Consider the following 19,616-nt stretch of genomic DNA (forward strand, 5'->3'; position numbering starts at 1 on the left):
GGCAACACCTTTTGGCTTTGCCAGTGCTTGTTGACAGCCCATTGTCATTTTGCAGTGGCGTCATAGTGCAGCTGTCTGAAGTCACTTCCAGGCCGTGCTGGCCCAGACTGAAAGAGTAAGACCCTCGGCCGTGTGTGGAGCGCATTCCTGGCGGCAGCCCCTCGTCGAACTCCACACATTGGCATCAGCCCATTAACACCCGTCGTTGACACTGAAGATGTGTTAGAGACGCAGGGTTTGGGGAGGGGTCATGTTTCGTGAGGTGCTTGTCAGGAATGACTCCAGACATGTTGTGTCACCCAGCTACTTGTGTCTCCCCTTAGGCGGGTACAATCTGTTTTCGAAGTCTGGCTTCGGCTGTACATGCATGCCAGACTCCTTGTCAGCGTGTGAGCATGCTAATGGGCACCTGCTCCCTGGCATGGCACCGCGCGTGCAGGCACCTGTGCCACGCAGTACGCTGGACTGACAGGCAGAGGTGTGCCGGGCCAGGAAGTGGGTGTGGCGGGCTCATAGACAGCCCGGCCTCAGGGAGGGAAGGTGGCAGTCCGAGAGGCAGGTGCAGGGGTGAGCTGGTTTGCTGGCGGCGCACCATGGAGAGCGCCCTCTGAGCCCGGGTACCGCCTGGACCGCCCTGCCCGGCCCTGCAGCCCACCGCCGTGCCCTGGACTCATCCCACGGACGACCCGGAGAAGAGAGCCTCGTTTCTCAGAAACCCAACAAGCATTTGCATTAGCACCGGGACAGGTAAGTGCAATACTATATATATATATATTTTTTTAAATAATTCTTAGCAGACACTAGGTTTGCGCATGCGCAGATCCCGCCGGGAATCCTTTGGGAGTTATGCACTCCAGCTAGTTGACAGCGGGAAGAAGGGTATTTCAAACTCCAGGAGGGATCTTCAGCTGAGCAATAGTTAAACACTTTAACAAGACAAACGTGTATATCTGTGTTTGAGTTTGTGTGTACAGTTGTGTTTTTGTCGTGTATGCCAGGAATCGCCATAATTTAACCAGGCTATCAACCTGTGTAGCCACCTCTGGATACAGGCATTTGCATAGTACCGGGTACACCTGGCGAGGGCCCGCAGCGCGTCAGTTGTGATTGGTGGACGGTGGGTCAGTGGGAAGTGTCGTGGTTTTGTATGCGGTGCAGCCGGTGCTCCAGAGCTGTAGCTGCGCTGGAGTGTGGACTCAAGAAAAGAGGCGCACCTGAAATACTGAGGGTTGTGCTTATTCTTACCCTCTACGGCTAACAGGCTGCTCCTTCTGCTGATCATGGGCGGCATAGCGTGGGGCTATAGAGTGACCTATGCAGGAATAGTTTTGGTGTTGAGCTTGAGGTCTGGAAGAATATTCCGAACATGTCACAGGAACGTGTGGCTTCGCTTGAGTGTGGAGCGAAGCAGAGCGATGCAGAGGCTTGTTTGCAAAGAATATCCTTCTTCCAGTCTCCCTGCGAGCAGCCGTCCCAATATGAATGTTTGGTCGGTAGGTTAACCTATTGTAGACCAAACCTGTTGGGATAGTTGAATGTTTGGCTGCGTGTATGCCTTGAGTGTGCCAGAGTGATGTGGGGTGGGAGCATTGGGTGCTGCGTGTGTGCCTTGAGTGCGCCAGAGTGATGTGGGGTGGGAGCCTAGGGTGTCACGTGTGTGCCTTGAGTGCATCAGAGGAATGTGGGGTGGGAGCATAGGGCGCTGCGTGTATGCCTTGAGTGCGCCAGGGGGTTGTGGGGTGGAAGCATAGGGCACCGGGTGTATCCCTTGAGTGCAGCAAAGGAATGTGGGGTGGGAGCATGGGGCGCTGCCTGTATTCCTTGAGTGCGCCAGGGGGATGTGGGGTGGAAGCATAGGGCACCAGGTGTATCCCTTGAGTGCATCAGAGGAATGTGGGGTGGGAGCATAGGGCGCTGCGTGTATGCCTTGAGAGCAATGCAAAGCAAATTTCCTAGGCAGTGTTTAGGATTCAGTTAACATGCTGGCTGGTCAGACATCAGAAAAACGGGGGATAACCCTGGCTCAGTGCAAAACACAACACAGATTAAAACATGGATATTTCTTTTATTCTATTTGTTTTTTTATTAAAAATAAAAAGGATTGAATGCAATACATATATAACACATATATCTCTGAAGTTAAGAAAGTGCATGATACATTTGATACAGTGAATTGACCCTATGTAACGGTGGGTGAGAACTGTATCACAGAGTAAACCAATACATTAAAAACATGCTTTTTACATTTATACAATACACCATTTAACCAAAACAAGTAATGTAATGTGGCCGGAAGCTGTAAGTTGTCTCAACGCGTGTTTCGGCACAACAGTGCCTTCATCAGGAGTGCCACAAGGAAGGGGAGAATTTCAGCGATGTTTGTCAGAAGTGTCTTTTTTTTTTAAAAATTAGCGGATCTTTTCTCTTGAGGAAGATACTTTTGATGATTTAAAATTGCACTTGTAGAGGCTTGCTCAGGCTTTTTAACGGTGGAGTCCAGCAACTAAGGATATGTTGTGCAGTCCCCACAGCAAACGAGGAAAAACCTGTGTTAAAGGTTTTTTGGGTCCCTGTACCTTAGATTCAACTTGACGATAATCTTTATATATGGAATCTGCAGGTGTGGATTTGCTCTATTTTTTAGAGAGCAAAAAAGGTTTATGGCGGCTTTACCATCTTCTGATAACTACGCACTCTGAAGTTTATCCTAGCTGAATAGCTGCTTCAGGACGAAAGCTATTACTTTTTACCCGACTTTCGTTTTTGGTCCAGGCATATGTATCTGAAAGCTTTAATGACTTTCTAGCGTGCACGAAGCGCCTCCACTGGCCCGCCAAATTCCATCAGCCAAGCATCGGCAAACGTCCTTAGAATCCCCCCCTTTTTTGCTCTCTAAAAAATAGAGCAAATCCACACCTGCAGATTCCATATATAAAGATTATCGTCAAGTTGAATCTAAGGTACAGGGACCCAAAAAACCTTTAACACAGGTTTTTCCTCGTTTGCTGTGGGGACTGCACAACATATCCTTAGTTGCTGGACTCCACCGTTAAAAAGCCTGAGCAAGCCTCTACAAGTGCAATTTTAAATCATCAAAAGTATCTTCCTCAAGAGAAAAGATCCGCTAATTTTTAAAAAAAAGACACTTCTGACAAACATCGCTGAAATTCTCCGCTTCCTTGTGGTACTCCTGATGAAGGCACTGTTGTGCCGAAACGCGCGTTGAGACAACTTACAGCTTCCGGCCACATTACATTACTTGTTTTGGTTAAATGGGGTATTGTATAAATGTAAAAAGCATGTTTTTAATGTATTGGTTTACTCTGTGATACAGTTCTCACCCACCGTTACATAGGGTCAATTCACTGTATCAAATGTATCATGCACTTTCTTAACTTCAGAGATATATGTGTTATATATGTATTGCATTCAATCGTTTTTATTTTTTTTAAAAACAAATAGAATAAAATAAATATCCATGTTTTAATCTGTGTTGTGTTTTGCACTGAGCCAGGGTTATCCCCCGTTTTTCTGATGTCTGACCAGCCAGCATGTTAACTGAATCCTAAACACTGCCTAGGAAATTTGCTTTGCATTGCATTATTGCCCTGTCCTAGGAGTCCTCCAAACCTTACAAGGGGTCCCTATTTGTTGCCTTCAATGTATGCCTTGAGAGCGCCAGGGGGTTGTGGGGTGGAAGCATAGGGCACCGGGTGTATCCCTTGAGTGCATCAGAGGAATGTGGGGTGGGAGCATAGCGTGCTGCGTGTATGCCTTGAGAGCGCCAGGGGGTTGTGGGGTGGAAGCATAGGGCACCGGGTGTATCCCCTGAGTGCATCAGAGGAATGTGGGGTGGGAGCATGGGGCGCTGCGTGTATGCCTTGAGTGCGCCAGGGGGTTGTGGGGTGGAAGCATAGGGCACCGGGTGTATCCCTTGAGTGCATCAGAGTAATGTGGGGTGGGAGCATAGCGTGCTGCGTGTATGCCTTGAGAGCGCCAGGGGGTTGTGGGGTGGAAGCATAGGGCACCGGGTGTATCCCTTGAGTGCATCAGAGTAATGTGGGGTGGGATCATAGGGCGCTGCCTGTGTGCCTTGAGTGTGCCAGAGTGATGTGGGGTGGGATCATAGGGCGCTGCGTGTATGCCCTGAGTGCATCAGAGCGATGTTGGGTGGGAGCATAGGGCACCGCGTGTATGCCTTGAGTGCGCCAGGGGGTTGTGGGGTGGAAGCCTAGGGTGTCGCGTGTATCCCTTGAGTGCATCAGAGTAATGTGGGGTGGGATCATAGGGCGCTGCGTGTGTATCTTGAGTGCGCCAGAGGGATGTGGGGTGGGAGCCTAGGGTGTCACGTGTGTGCCTTGAGTGCATCAGAGGAATGTGGGGTGGGAGCATAGGGCGCTGCGTGTGTATCTTGAGTGCGCCAGAGGGATGTGGGGTGGGAGCATAGTGCGCAGCATAGTGTGGTGCGTGTATATCTTGAGTGCGCCAGAGGAACGTGGGGTGGGAGCATAGGATGCCACATTCATGCCCTGAGTGTGCCAGTTGGATGCGGGGTGGGAGCATAGGGCATAGATGAAACACGATCCTCTTTGATGCGATCAGCGCATGAGTGCCTCATGTTAGGGTACAGATGTGTCTCTACTGTCCTCCTCTGTGTTAGGTGGTCCAGGAAGACCATTATTAATGCTAGAAGAGACTTCCTAAGCTTGGCTCTCTGGACAGATAAGAAAGTGCCACCAAAGTGTCTTTTCCTGAGCTGGAGGGATATTCATGAGGTAAGAAAGAAGCTTCCTTGTAATGTAATTTTTCAGCTGGAAGAAAGTGGCCCATTGCCATAGGCAGCCACATGGCATGAGTAAACAGGTGGGCAGTCACGCCTGGGAGCTGTGGTCACATAATCCTATGGATACTGGAGTTGTCAGTGAATGCATTCTGGATTCGCAGCAGTTTTTGGAGTAGATGGATTGGTGCCTGCAAGTACAGAGCACTTCCATAGTCTAGGGCAGGGCCAATGTGGTGGTGATCTGGACCTGAAAGGGAAGCCTAGATGAAGGAGCACTTGGCATAGGATTCACATATGTAGAAGACACTTATGAGGCGCAAGCAAGAAATCGAAATCGAATATCACCCCTGGATTTCTCACTTCTGTTGAGGTAGTTGGGATGGTCCAGGTTCCTACGGTTAGATGGTAGTGTGGTGATGCTTTGTCCACTTTCCACAGGTTAGATATAAGTTTGAAGTAGTTGAGTAGCTTCCAGTGGTCCAGTGCTAGACAGAATTGGTCATGGGCAAGTGTGCCATGCTGACTTATTTTTTAGCCTAATATTGGGCGGTTGTTATCTGAATGCTTGCAGAAGTTGAACTGCAGCAGAGAGGAGTATGACGTTTATATTTATATATATATATATATATATATATATATATATATATATATATATATATATATATATATATATATATATATATATATATATATATATATATATATATATATACAGAGAGAGAGAGAGACAGAGAGAGAGTGTTGTGTGGTTTTCGGTTCTGTACGCAGTGCAACCCAAAGAAAAGATAGTCACATAAAGCAATGTATTGATGCTTTAATTAGGCTGAAATAACAGCATTGCAGCTTAAAAGGCTAATTCAATGATCCTCAGTGTGGCGTTTGTTCACGGGAACAAATAGTAGTCCCTCTTTTTTCAGGGAGATGCTTAAATGCACTTACCTTATTTATCATAAAAGATCGTTTCTGCACAGTTGGGTGTTAACATGTTTCTGTGCCGGAAGTAAATTGTTCCCCATGTATTTGAGATGTTCAAATGTAGTTTTACCAACATTCTTTTCATCCCCAAGCATAAGCCACGGGTACTCACTCGGTTGCTAATGCCTTCTGTTATCACGTCCGGTGCACCAGTACATGGCAGGAGAAAGCCATGTTTGTTTCGTGGACTCTTGATTGTATCAGAAGTGTTGCTCTGCTGGCAGGTTAGACATCTTGTTTTTGCATGGCATTGTTTTGTTCTCCATGGTACCTATCCATCATTGTTTTGAGATGGAGTGGTTTCAGAGCAAGAAGATGCCTGGCAATCTTTATTAGGGATTTCAACTGTGCATTGTACATAACAAGTGGAACACTATTTTGGCGCTCTTTTTCTATTCCAAGAAGCTGCTCTGAGGTGATCCTCTGAGGAATGGATATAGGGGTCAAACACGCCTCACTGAGGAGGCCCCGCGAAGCCGAAACCGGTCTATGAGGCTTATGAACCCATTGAGAGGGGACCCGGCAGCTTGGATGGATTATTCCTACTCGAGTGGAATAAGCCTGGTTTGCATAGTCGGTCTCTGTCTGTCTGGAGTGGCATAGTGGGCTGGGATTCCTCTGGGCATTCAATCCATTGCTTTTTGTTCTTCTAGAGTTGTATGAACGACTAATGATTGCCTCCTACGAGATGTCATATCTAGTAACTTGACTTATTTTATGTAGTCCTTTGTACTGCTGTTTCCAAGCGCTGTGAGATGTTGCAATTCCCTCTCTACAAGCAGTACCTTTTCATTTGGGGCGGGTGGTGTGGGTAAAGTGCCGTGTGACCTTGTGCAGAGCTGTCTTGGAGCCATCAGGGCCGTATGAAAGGCATAGCCGTGATCGAATAGTACACTGGACTTTGCCTCAGTTCCACTCACTAATCGCTTATGGCTGCCATAAACCAGCGAGATAGGCCGTTTCCATCATCAGGTGGTTGTCCGCGCCCTTCTGTCCCCACGTAGCGTTGATGCGACCACAGCTGGGAGGCATTTAAAAAGCACGTGGTCTGATTTAAACAGCCTCCTCCCTCGGGCACGGCTGGCAGGGGCAGGACTGGCGGAAGTGTGCAGCAGGATGCTCTTGATATGGTCAGAGCCGATGACGCTAGTGTCTGGAAACTGACGAGGCTGCACAGAGACAGTAGGTAAGCTGGGGTGCACATGGAGAGGAATAGCTGGCAGAAAAGGTTGGTTGCGCTGTACACACTTGCTAGTGCGATGTCAACAGGATGATTGAGTCCAGCTCAAGAGGCCTCCATCTCTGGGGGCCAGAATTACTGTCCCATGCTCGGAGACCACACCCAGAGCTGGAGGCCATTGCCGCAGTATTGTGCCCAGCTCTGGAGGCCACATCTGGAGCACGCTATCCACTCCTAGGGACCAAGCGTGGAGTATGGCATCCACGGCGGGAGTGTTTGGTCCAGTTCTTGAGATCACCCCTGAAATGTTGCTCCGCCCTGATGTGTCCAGTTCAGTTGACCCCGTGTTCAGGAAGAGCACCCCAGTGGGACATTGTCTAGCTCTTCTTGAAATAAATGGTGCCTGATTAAAAGCGTGGTTACTATGAAGAGGGGGTGAAATATCTAATCATGCGCAAACTGGATAGAAAAGGGTAAAGGGGAGGATGAAGGAGTCATTGACAATATTCTAAACACTGCACACAGACATGCTTGTTCTAGAGTGAGAAGCTCCTAGAAGTCTATGGTGTAACCCGAGATCAGATAAGGAAGGTGGCTAGAAGTAACACATTCAAGCAGGATGACCCACTTGGGGACTGGTTCTGGCAATTTTTCGAAATTTCCAGGAGATTAACCTATAATTAGTTTAAATCTGAATCATTGATTATATTTGGCGATTATCCTGAAAATCCACCAGGACTCGCGCTTGAATGGACCATTCATTGACAGGCCTGCGCTAGAAAACGTTTTTTACAGAAAGATTTGTTGATGCATGGAGCAGCTTCCAGAAAACCATGAAGGCCAAAAACATGCATGAATTCAAATGTAATTATGAGAAAACATAATTTCTGTCCTGCCAGAAACTAAAAGAAACAAGCCTGGTTCATCACAATGGTTTGGTAAAACAGGAGGTAAACCTTTCTTATCCTAAGATAGGACGAAACGATGAGGTGTTTTTGGCCACCCCAGTGTACTGCTGTGAGCTTGACCGAAGACAAGGCCCTGTCGGAGAGCGAATAATGGCTCTAATAGGCCTCACGCACCAATATTCAAACGTGTGTCTTCCTAAATAGGTGAAATGTCCTAACACTGTCTGTAATACATTGTTATTTTTTTATAAATGGGGGAAAAGTACCCTGTGCCATACACTACAAGGATATGGAAAGTCGCAAAGGACTATCGTGGACATATAGAGGAACACAGTGGAAGGCTGAGTTCTTTTATAAAGTAATTGAACTCCACAGTGGCTTGCTGCATCATTTTAACATATGACACAGGGTATTGTATGCCTTATAGTCAGGTCCACATGTGGCAGGGGAGGACCAAGTTATTTGACAGGGTTGACTAAATGATGCAGCTTAATGCACAAGATTTTAAAAATAATATTACTTCCTTATTTTGCCATTTTTACACAATTTGGGCAAAGGTTTCATTCAATTAATACCAGTTTAACATGCAATTACATTCTGAGCAACAGAAAGGGGACCTGTCAATTTTTTCGAAACATCTTCCACTGCCCAGCCACACGTGGTGCTGTGTTTTAGTACCTTTTGATCCATTTGAGCTGCAAACAAATTTTTGTATTATTCAAACCTGCACATAATGTAGCAGATGATGGATTATAAGGCAAATGCAGAAAATTCATAATTATGCATAAAACACTGCGGCTTCAAATTCATATAATTCCAGTAGACCTGCTTAAACATAAATCCCTGGCCTCTTTCTTACTCCACCATGTGAACAAGTATAGTTGTAAAAATGTAGAATAAATGTAGTGAGAAATGGAACACTCCAATATAAAACTAGAAATGTGTTGCAAAAACATAATATATACAGATTCATTTATCACTTTATAAAACAGCTATAGTCAGTGCTTAATTTGAGCCGGTGGTTTCAGGTACTCAGCACTGTCACTTAATCACCGACACCGACACTATAGTTTCACACTAATTTTTGGTAGGCATAGAGATGAAATGATTTGCCCTGAATCACAGGATGTTGAACCAATGCCAAGACTCAAACCTGCCTCCCCAGCTCCGAAGTCAGCACCTTTGGCCATTACGCCACATCCTCTCCCCATTTCCATAGTTAGTAGTGGTTCTGTTTTTAGGCAGCTTTACAGAAGAAATGGACTGGTGCTAGTTGACGAGAGCCTAGGCACTTATTTTTGTACAAATTAACCACTGGCTATTGTTCATAATGTGCGGAAAGATACAGAGATAGTTCGTCTTTCGGGTAATGAACTATAGGTGTGCAAACACTAAACAGTCTGCCCAAAATTACTCCTTACTACCAGTGACTGTTCATTTCAAGAAGTTCAGAAGAACTAAAATGTTAGTTATTGTTTTCAATGTTTAAACAGCACTTTTATTCTGCTCCTTGAACTGATCTTCACACTTTCTACTAGCCCTGCCAGCAGACATTGTAACATCACAACTCAGCTGTTATAACTTTATTACAGGGGACAACTGATGTCACAGGATAGTGTAATAAGAAAATTAGAGATAGGTTGTTAAACCGGGATTGCAGACTCTTATGTATTTTAATGACATTCTAGCGCTTGTACCTCAGGCTTCACCTGTTCATTAAATCCCCTTTCCTGTTGTATTTTGCTCCCTAGGGTATGGGCCCGTAACTGTCAGCCAGCATTTAAATCTGGGGTGGTTATTGTATTATAATTAAATAGTATTCATTTTTGCATTTATCTTATTAACATGTAACATACATTGAAATGTTACAAGAAGAAAGAGGTTCTGTAAAATGAAATACCCAGCTCTTCATAAACTTACCTCTATTAAACCTTTAGAGTGATATATACATACACAAAAATCTATATCATTAATTATAGAAAGATATCAATTTAATGACTTCTTTGTCTCACCATTCACAAAGTGGTACGTTTATTTAAATTGCCCTTTCTGCAGGGTCACCCCCAAACATTTTGCCTTCCTCCTCCCCTTTTAGCTGAATTAGTTTTTGTTGGCATTAGGACCATGTGCATGTTACCACTGCTAAACATTGCTAATGTCTGGGGAGGGGGACAGCTGGACTTTGTGTATTACCCCTAGACTGCCCCGCACAATAGGAGCTTAGGTGCGACTTGATGGGCCTTCCTGGGAAGATGGGAGGCAGTGGCTGGGCACTGCCTCACACTTACGCCTGACTAGGCTCTGTCCTGTCCCCACACAAAGGGCTGCATCCCCCCGTAGTGAGTCTGGATCCAGGGCAGGAAGTGAGGACCTCTGTGCACTTCAAAGGCCCTTCTTTGAAGTTTCCCCCACTTCAAAGGCATCATTTGGTATAAGAATTGGACGTCAGACTCTAACACTTCAATGCACTTTTGGACCTGTGGGTACTCTGCCAGGAAGTAGGGACTGCTGCTCTAGAAGAACTGCTTTCTTCCTTTGTTGTCCTGCTGCCTGCTGCCCTTCTGGTCTGGGTAGGAAGGACTGGACATGCATCACTTAACCCCAGACCCCTAAGTGACTCCAAAGGCTCGTTGGCCAGCATCTTGATCTGAAGTCTCAAGACCATAACCGACTTCCAACTATCTTACTTCTGCACCTGGACTCTGCCATCTGTGAGTCTACCCTGCCAAATGGTGCCACCCCAATCCTGGACCCTTGGAAGTGTGCCTAAGGTTTTTTCCTAACACTTCATTGCTGCTACGAGGAAAGAACAGGCGCATTGCTACTACTGTGTGACCAGCACAGACACATCTTCACCACAGTGTGAATCGGAACTGGTGCAACGCACCTGTTTGTGTGGACCAGAACTAGCTAATCGCTGCATTTACGTGGTGCAGAAACCCTGCTCTGCCTTCGGAAAAATCACTGCACGGTGCTCTTCAAGTAAAGTCCTTGCATCTCCATCGATAATAGCATCGATTTCGGAGCTGAAACTCTCAATCACAGTGGAGCTGACACATCACTGCTGTTGCGCGATCAGGGCCAAGGTATCGCCGCTGATGCATGGATTGACATCTGCTCATCGCCCCCTTTTGCGCTCTGTAGCCCCTTTGTCAACATGATCTTCGACATTGACGCAGCCCGGACTAAGGTACTTTGGCTCAGTGGGCCCAACCTGATCCCAGTAGCCAGCCCATGCTCCATTGCGGTCGACCTGATCTTTTGACTTTGTCCTGGTCCAGAGTGACCAGATGTCCCTTGTTGGCGCTTAGTGATTTTTGGCTCTATTTTCACTTAATACTTCAAAAATTAATTTGTGTGGTTTTACTTATTGGACTTTTGTCATTTTGGTGTCAAATAATTTATTAAAATATAATATATTTTGATAATCTGGTTTGGGATTTTTGTTGTGCTGTGTTTTCACTTTATTACTGTTTGTGTGCTGCATAATTACTTTACACATTGCCTCTAAGTAAAGCCTGACTGCTTGTGCACCCAGCTACCCGGGTTTAAGTACAGGTTAATGAACTGACTTTTACTGATTCACCCTGCAAGGGATTGTGGTTGTTGCTTGACTAAGGTTCACATCCCAGTCAAACAGCAACCCCAATTCTCTCAGGAAGTGAAAAATGTGGATTAGGATCTCCCTCAATCAAACAGTATTGCATTTTTCATCATTTTTCATCATATAAAGCTGTTTTTGTCAAATATCTAAAGGGATGACCTATTTTTGAATTGGAAATACATCTCCATGCAGTGGTACTACGATCAAAAATCCTGAAGCAGGCACCCAGTAGACTTTTGGAACTCAAAGGAGTCTTCCTGATTGTTTTAAACATCCCCCAATGCTGTTTTGAACAACCATTTCTTGGCCAGTTGCAAAATGACCCCACGAAAAAATTGCATAGTATGCAAGGGTGAAAAGATGTTTGCGTGTTGCACCTAAGCATGCGCCTCTATTTTGGTTCGGCTGCCATTAGTTAGCACACCCATCACCAGTGCCTACTGTACTCAAGGCTCTACTTAACAATGCGATGCTCCTTCTATGCATACAGTCTCCTACTGCTATCCTCCTTGCTGCATTAGTTCATGATAACCTTGAACTATGCAGTGAACTGAGTCTCACTTGATAGACAAGATCAATTGCTTTGTATAGAGTAATTCGAATTCACCATTGGGTAAACAATCTTAGGCTGCGAAATCATGCCATATCTCCTAGAACAAAAACACAGTGAACAAAAACTTGAAACGGAAGGAAATGAAGCGAAATGACAAAATTCTAGTTTTCTATTTATTTTATTTACTTATTTTGGATATTTACGTAGTGCACACTGCACCACAGGGTAGTAATGTGCTATCTAGAGAACATCAACTGTACACATTATATAACTTAAGAACTGCTGCTTACTGGTTAACAGAAGTATGTAACACAGGATCTGATGTGAATATATACGTGAATGTTTGTGTATCTAGCTATGCATATAAGTAACATGTCTCTACAGCTTCTTGTTTTTTAATGTCTTCTTCAGGATAAACCGACTCTATTTACTAACAGGAAAATGGCGCATACTTTACTTGGTTGTTGCAGAGGAAATATTTTACTAATATAAATACTATGAAATACTCTGCAAAGTCAGGAAAACTCTAGTTGGAATCTGCATGTGCACACTTACTTCACTCTCTGTAAGTGGCAGATATATTATGAAAATTGAAGATAAAAATAATTTTTGAATCCTGGCATTTTTTGCCTTGACTTATGCCGAGTGTACAGTGTCTGTGATTTTGATAGAAATAGCTGACAATTCTGTGGCCTATAAATCAACAAAAGCCAGTACTTTGAGTAAGCTTTGTACTCATTCCTGTGACTGTGGAATAACCTAGACACTTTGTTATTCTGAGGCCAAAGTGAACTTCAAGCAGTGTCATACAAATATGCTGGAACTTGTTTTAGATATTTGCTCTCCACTTCCTGCTGCCATCTTCCTTTAACTTGGAAATGAGGTTCCCAGTATTCATTGGGGTTACCCATTGTGTCTCATCTCTTCTGTGTAGGAAAATATCTGCTGCTATACATAGAGTGAGGCCAGCATGTGAGGAGTAATGCTGCATTTAGCTACCTTTTGCTTCACTCTATTGTCTGGAGCACCAGCATCAGTGCCTGGAGCAGACACACATGCAAGTAGATAGATGGATAGATAGGCCTAAAATTTCCTCTTTTTCAATGTTAGTCAATGGGGAAAATAAATTCCCTCCTATTCTTTTTTTTTACTATCTCCCTCTTTCTTGTTTCGAAATATTGACATATATGTAGGGGTGATGGACTTATAGCACAGGTGTCCATTTGTAATGAAAAACGACGGTTCTTCCCCTATTTGGGGGATGCTTATTCTGTATGGCAGCAAAGCTAGATTTGTGAATTTTATTCACCCCCAAAAATATACACTTTAACTCGCCTTCTTTACTTTCATTAATGTCTTTTGTTGCTTTAGTGAAAAATTGTACTATGGTACTGAGAAGAGACGGGGAGTATTGATGAACAATAAATACCCTGGAAGCATCAAACAGGCCACATGCATTGTCATAGGAGTGTAGTGCAACATTTCACAAGGTAACAGACAAGAGCAAGAAAGGGTCAGCGTCTATTTTATATATTGGAATAGAGCATTTGGACTAACGACCAGAGCTGGCGACTAGGTGCTGAGGAACCACGTTCGAGTCTTGGTCACCTCAACATCCTGTGATTCTGGGCAAATCACTAGCCCCCAGATGCATCAAAGTTATGTTTTGCGAGTCCTTAATAGCGAATTTTAAGTATTCACTATTAGAGACTCGCAAAACGGGATGCATGTAGGAATCGCAATGTTATTTGCGATTCCTACTGATTCCTTATTTGCGATTAGCAATCAGCGAATCGCAAATGTGCCGCAATTTCAAGGGTGCCAGGGTGTCCAAAGGACACCCTGTTGCACCACTGAAATGGTAATGTTCACTGGTGTTGCGCACACACATGTTCCAAAGACATGTGTGTGTGTAATATACAACTTAGAAAAATGCCCTAAAGTGCATATTTCTAAGTTTTTGCTATTTACCACGTAGTTTGAATTCGCGGTAAATAGCGACCCCAGATTGCGAATTCGCAATCTTGGGATGGTTCATGCATTGCATTTAAATGCAATCGCAATTTGAGAACTCGCAATTATTAGCGAATTCTTAAATTGCGAGTGCATGAACCCTTGATGCATCTCAAATGCCATTTTTGCGGGCGCAAACGGCCGAATTTTGCGATTCGCACCGTTTGCGCTCGCAAAAATGCTTGATGCATCTACCTGTTAATCTCCCTGTGCAAACCAAAAAATTAATGTATCCTTATATAATGTAGCTGGTGCTCATGTAAAGCGCTCCAATACACTTGGGTCGAGTTCGCGCTATATAAAAGTGCAACAAAAATATATATATATGTGTGTCACACTATGCTGACTGTAAGAAATGGGCGTTGCGAGGAAGGCAACCCAGACTCTCTCAACAGAGACAGGCTAGAGATTGCCAAAGATGTCCGGTATACCAAATGGAGAAGAGATAAGAGGCTCGGCTCTAGAATAAGAGGCCCAAAGATAAAACATGGAATGGTAGGAAAGGCTCAGGAGTAAGATAAAAATGTTCCAGCCAGAAAGTTTTGTAAATATACGGACCACGTACAAGGAAATACGTAAGAGTGGCAAGAAACAAAATCATGAAACGCAATCAAAAATACATGGGACATAGTAATGGCGTCTAAAGGCAAAGACAAGTATGGTGATGAGGCAGCCTCCACTGTACGGTTACCGGACTCACTATGCCAAATGTATTCTGGGATTTGTAGTCTTGGGTAAGTTTCATTGATCCAGTCTATGGTTAAATAAAGGCCCAGCATTGCATTGGTTCCCCTGGTAACATTATTTGCTGTACTGCAAAGGAAGAAGGCAGCCTGGCTGGGGCCATGTGGTGTACATGGCAGAGCAGAGGCTTACTAATGCTGCAGTCTGTTTGTACAAATTAAGCCACGCTACAGCATATGGCACAAGTGGCCCCTAATTAACCCTAAAGAAAACAAAAGTAACTTCCTCCATCCAGGAGACACACATACCAGAGCAGCTGACGTCACCGATTGCCTCCATAAACCCCTGTTAATGGCGCTCTCTGCCCCCCCGAGGTGGCAGACAAATGCACACTAATGCAAGGGAAGCTCACTTAACCCTTTATGGCCCAGTGACCTCGCGAGGCAAGTCCCTTGGCTTGTATGTTTATCCGCCTTTTAACCTATACTACCGTCCCTAATTGTGACAAGATTCCATGAATATTTTAGAGGTGCTCCGGGCAATAAAACACGAATTTGGTGAATGTCGATACTCTTAGATGGGTGTAAAAACCTGTGTGTGGCCACAAGTAACTGTTTGCAGCACAATATGTGCTGGTAACTGGCAGGGCCCATGAGGGGTGCAGAACGGCCGATGAAGAGTAAAAAGAAGGGGTGAAAGGGGGGGCAGAAACAAAGGAGGGAAAGTTCGACGAGTGTCCTGGTGGTGTGTTAGTTTGGGGTGTCAACAACTGGGGCTGTCAGAGAAAAAAGTGTTATGCTCCCAAACCAGAGTCGCCTTTATACATTGGTGCAGTGATGGGTGGTATTTTCTGAGGATAGTTGGCAGCCTTGGGTGTCTTGTAGGAGAAAAGCATGGTGAAAGGAAAGGCAATCTCCAGCCACAGTTATACACATGCTACAGCAGTCCTATCCTTAGGCTCGAGACATAAATAAATACTGAATAGATACAGTGTATTTATGGTAAGAAAACCTTGTGTGAGAGACAAGCCTACAGATACATGCATTTATAGTGGGGCGGGTGGGACTGCAGCAGGTGTGATGGAGCAAGGAACAAGCCCTCACCCAAAGGAAAAAAAAAATGCGCGGCCGCGAAAGTAAAAAAAATGTGGGGCCGTGAAAGTGATTGCGATCAAGTTGCAGTGCATGTGTGCGAGTGATGCACGCGCAGCAGTAATCACCGGTGTGTGTGATCACTTTCGGGGCCGCTTTGATGTTCTCAATGGCCGCGCGGCTCACTGAGAAAATCAAAGCAGCCCCGAAAGAGATCCCAAAGGCTGCAGGCTGACAAATGGTGTGCGCGCCCGGTGCACATGCACTGTACCCGATCCGCCTGCAGACTTTAGGAGCACTTTTGAAAGCCCCTTACTTAATATCTTGCCAAAGCATCGCTTTCACGATAGCTTAGGCGAGACCTAAAGCATAGGGCTCCACAGACTCTAAGTTTGTAGGCCAGGGCTTTAAGTGGGCCTGGTCCTGCCGGTGCTAATAAAAAAGCAGATGCTGAGACGGGTCCTATCGGGCTCTCCATTTTTGCCCTCACCCTCAGGGTGAAAAAAATCTGAACTCTGCAGCAGCCACTTTACTGCCTTTTCAGGAAATCCAAAGAGAGTCGTTATAGTTCTTTCGCAGTCTCATCATTTCAGAACTGAAACCTTTTCAATATTAAATAAAACGAGGCAATGGTTGCTTATTTATCTTATGCAATTAACATCCATTGACAAAGCCAATGTGCTGGCTTGTTGTGAGTGTAATGTTACTTTACTTGTTATATTATTTGTCAGGAGTCAGGGAGCACTGACAAAAGTAGCAAAATACCAGACGGGCGGCACACTAAGCTTAACACAGATTTTCAGTTTACGTGTTTTTAAGCCACGCCCTTATTTTCATCAGTCACGCCCTTTGAAGAGACTCCCCCAGTTTTTTCATCCCACTTAACGCCCTGTCTTAGGCCATGCAATGCCCATTCCAAAGCAAGGGCGGCATTGCAAGCTGTGCACCTGCACAGGGCCACCAAACCCCAGGGGCCACCACAATATATATCCCTAATATAATAATCCTCTGAGGATGGATACATATTTGCATGGCGGCCCCTGGCAGGGATTTGGCGTCCTCCGGCTCTGTTCCACTTCCAAACACCCTGACCCCCACTCTTCACTGGCCTCTGCGCTCCACCCCGCCGGACCCCCTCTTCTGGGGCCCCCTACCTACGCTCCCTGCCCAGGGCCGCCATGAGCCTAGAGCCGCCCCTGTCCAAAGCAGAGGCCTGAACCAATCTTCATGTGCCTCAGGAAGCATGTTTGAAAACGGAACGGTTCTAGCTCGCCTAGAATTAAACTGATTCGTCCAGGGACCACTGAAGTCACCGCAAAACTGCTTGCAGCACCTGACAATGCTCTCTACCAAATAAATAAACAAATAAATACGTGAGTGAAGAAAACTGGGCCGATGGTACGTATACACCGGCGCAAATGTACTTTTCCTGATTTCTGTGGCTTCCACTCCCTGTTCGTGTACTGTGGTGCGCTTTTGAAGCATCAATAAGCAGGAGAAACACATAAAGAAGTTAAATGAATTGGAAGTACTATAGTACAATAGTGGTTTTATGAAAGCATTTGCTCTTTTATAAATGAATTACTGCGGCTTACAGCGAAATGCTGTAGATTAAAACTGGGCCAATCTCTTGCCCGATAGATTAGATCAAGTGTGTTTTATGACTAGGGCGCAGCAATTAGCGCTTATGAGTCGCACATGAAGGCTGGGCTCAAATGTCACAGGTCATAAAGTCCAGGAGCTGCGGGTGACACTGAGCAGGGGCACCAGCATCCATGGCGGAAACTTGCCTGCCACGCCTTGAGCTCAAAGGCTCCGGTCGCATTCTGTCCCAGTGGCTGCTAACTCATGGACCAGACATGTTTGTTTGTAGGACTTGGGTTGCAAGGAGCCGGGTTGAAGAGGATGATGCTAAGCAAACACCTTGAGGTGACTCCATCCTTGCTGGTCCATGGCAGGGAGCCTTGGAGATTTTTGTGGGTGTTTGAGTTCATTGTTGTTTGCTCCATCAATCAGGGTTTTGTAGAGCGCTACTACTTACTCGTTAGGGTCTCAAGGGGCGGGGGTTCTGCAGTTCAGTTGAAGAGCTGGGTCTTGAGGTCCTTCTTGAATTGAGGCAGAGATGGTGATTGCCTGAGATGCAGAGAAAGGCCAGTTTTCTGGCTGTGTCTGGGTAAGGCTCCGAGAGTGGCATGGGTTTTCGAGCAGTTCACTAGTTGCTGATCCACGACGGTCAGAGGCGTAGCTGGGGGGTGTGGGGGTGGACAGCCTCAGGTGGCATGCGTTTTGGGGGTGGCAGCCGTCCCCTCTCCCCCCGCTTTTACCTGCGGCCGTAAGAATCTGCAATCCCCCCCTGCTCTTACCTGCGGCCATTGGGGCCGCATGAAGCACTAGCCCGCTCTTCAAATAGGCCAACACGGGCGGCCTAAGGCCTAGCTACGCCACTGACGGCGGTGTGGTCTTGGTGGATAGTATGAGTTTTTGAGGACTCCGCGTGCTGCTGGTCCCCAGAAAGGTAGTTTTGGAGAATCGTAGGGGTGTTCAAGCACTTTATGTGTTGCTGGGTGCCTTGGAGAGTAATATGGGATCCAAGCACTTTGTCATTGCCATTCCTCTGCAGAATAGCTTTGGAGGTTACTAGACTAGTGGAGAAGTGTGGCTCAATGGTTAGAGCGGCAGACCCTGATGCAGAGGTCTAGCCCGGGACCAGGGTTCAATTCTCCGCCTCGGCGGGTCTTGAGCTCAAAAATTCCACGGACCTGATAATTCTCGCCTCGGTGCCTATTCCAATCATGGAGTCCCACTCTGCAACTCTGGGCAATAGCTTGCTTAATCTCCACAACGGCCCCCACAACGCTAAGGATGTCTGGCCTCTACCTTGCTTGGGGGTGCCCAGGAGTGGACACCTCACAGGGAAAGTCAGGATGGGTTCCACAGCGGTATTCGTACAAGTGCCTTGAGACCCTTGCGGGTGAGTAGTGCGCTACACAAGTATCAATTTACATTTATCAATTTACATTTACATCTTAGCTATAGTGGTTGAGTATTCTAAGTTGAAGGGCTGGCGTGGAGATGCAAGAGCCTCCTTTAGGAGGTTGATTTTACTGCTATCACTTCTCCACGGGAAGATGAGGCAGAGCAGAGAGCACAGGGTAAATTGTAAGACCCCATTTTTTTCTATAGTTAATGGGTGTTTTATCACAAACAGAGAGCTGGCCTTTAAAGTGATGCATGCATTGCCTAACAGCAAACGGAGGGTGCTAAGTTCCTCTTTTTTTAAATTTTACATTACCCCCAAATTGCAAAACTTACATTGACTACCCTTCACAGCTTGAATCACCTGCACAATGTGCTGCTTTGTGCATGCACCCATCCAAAAAACACCCCGTCCACCCTATCTGATCTGCTTATCATCTCGGTAAATTCGAGTCTTAGAAGTCAGAAAACCCTTCTTCTAGTTGCACCTAATTTCAGAACATTAAGGAGCTAAGAAGCAGTCTTTATCTTGGTTGGCCACTACAGCCTGGGACTCGTTACCTGCCAACCTCAGATCACTAATACCAACCTCAGAGCACTGATACCAACTTCAGAGCACCTATACCAACCTCAGAGCACAGATACCAACCTCAGAGCACCGATACCAATCTCAGAGCACTGATGCCAACCTCAGAGCACTGATGCCAACCTCAGAACACTGATACCAACCTCAGAGCACTGACACCAACTGCAGAGCACCGACACCAACCTCAGAGCACTGATACCAACCTGAGAACACCGATACCAACCTCAGAACACCGATACCAACCTCAGAGCACCGATCCCAAC

At 45.8% G+C, this 19,616-nt stretch overlaps 1 protein-coding gene across 5 annotated transcripts in view; it reads left to right on the forward strand.

Annotated features, from left to right (window-relative positions):
* The first annotated feature begins 394 nt into the window (after nt 1-394).
* The window catches only part of MYO1A (myosin IA), a 388,633-nt gene continuing 369,411 nt past the window's right edge, over nt 395-19,616 (forward strand). Inside the window, exon 1 of one of the 5 annotated variants that reach the window (XM_078689001.1) lies at nt 395-747. The gene's annotated coding sequence lies outside the window, so the exon portion shown is untranslated. Of the gene's footprint in view, nt 748-6,736; nt 6,999-19,616 lie in introns of those variants that run through there. The other 4 variants (XM_078689003.1, XM_078689002.1, XM_078689005.1 and 1 more) reach the window with 4 other exon arrangements.

The sequence above is a fragment of the Lissotriton helveticus genome, chromosome 1_1, assembly GCF_964261635.1.
Source record: "Lissotriton helveticus chromosome 1_1, aLisHel1.1, whole genome shotgun sequence".
In the NCBI taxonomy this organism is placed as follows: Eukaryota; Metazoa; Chordata; class Amphibia; order Caudata; family Salamandridae; genus Lissotriton; species Lissotriton helveticus.